Genomic DNA, 865 nt, shown 5'->3' on the forward strand with positions numbered 1-865 from the left:
ATTGGTGGTCTGGTCTGACTGACTGGTCTGGCTGGCTGGTCTGACTGACTGGTCTGGCCAGGGTCTTGGTGTTCTGCCCTGGTCGTCTGGTTTAGTTGAGAAACAGAACATGCCCTAAAAAGGGTTGAAGCTCTGTGCTACAGTGCCTTGACAACACTAAGCTTTGGAGCTAAAAAGGGGGTGTTCTGGGTGGGTGGGTGGGTCTGTGTGTCAGCAAGTGGGGGTGCGTGTGTGTGTGTGCTTTTTATCTGTACAACAATCCCACAATTACCGCAAACTATATCACAAGTTCTGAGTGCATGATTGAGATCTGGTAAAATTTGTCGTGTGTGTGTGTGTGTGTGTGTGTGTGTGTGTGTGTGTGTGTGTGTGTGTGTGTGTGTGTGTGTGTGTGTGTGTGTGTGTGTGTGTGTGTGTGTGTGTGTGTGTGTGTGTGTGTGTGTGTGTGTGTGTGTGTGTGTGTGTGTGTGTGTCTGTGCGTGTGTCTGTGCGTGTGTCTGTGCGTGTGTGTGTGCGTGTGTGTGTGCGTGTGTGTGTGTGTGCGTGTGTCTATCAGAGATTACCGGCATTGAAATGTGGAGGTGTGTTTCTGTGTTTACCCCCCAGGGAAAACAAACAGGGATACCTGTTCGGGTCGTCCGGGTTACGTACACAAGTTAGTTTTCCGATCGCTGCATTTCCCATCGTTCAATCCCATCTCTATCGTCTTCAAAACTTCAAAACATAATTCATAACGTCCATATGCAGGCGACAACAAGTCTAGTCCACCCACCCCACCACACCCCCCACGCTAAACAAATCGTACGAGGCTGTCACGCGTCACAACAAAGTATTTCTGCCACATTCTTTCCAAAAAATCCCAAAT

The sequence above is a fragment of the Argentina silus genome (assembly GCF_951799395.1).
Source record: "Argentina silus genome assembly, chromosome: 22".
Classification (NCBI taxonomy): Eukaryota; Metazoa; Chordata; class Actinopteri; order Argentiniformes; family Argentinidae; genus Argentina; species Argentina silus.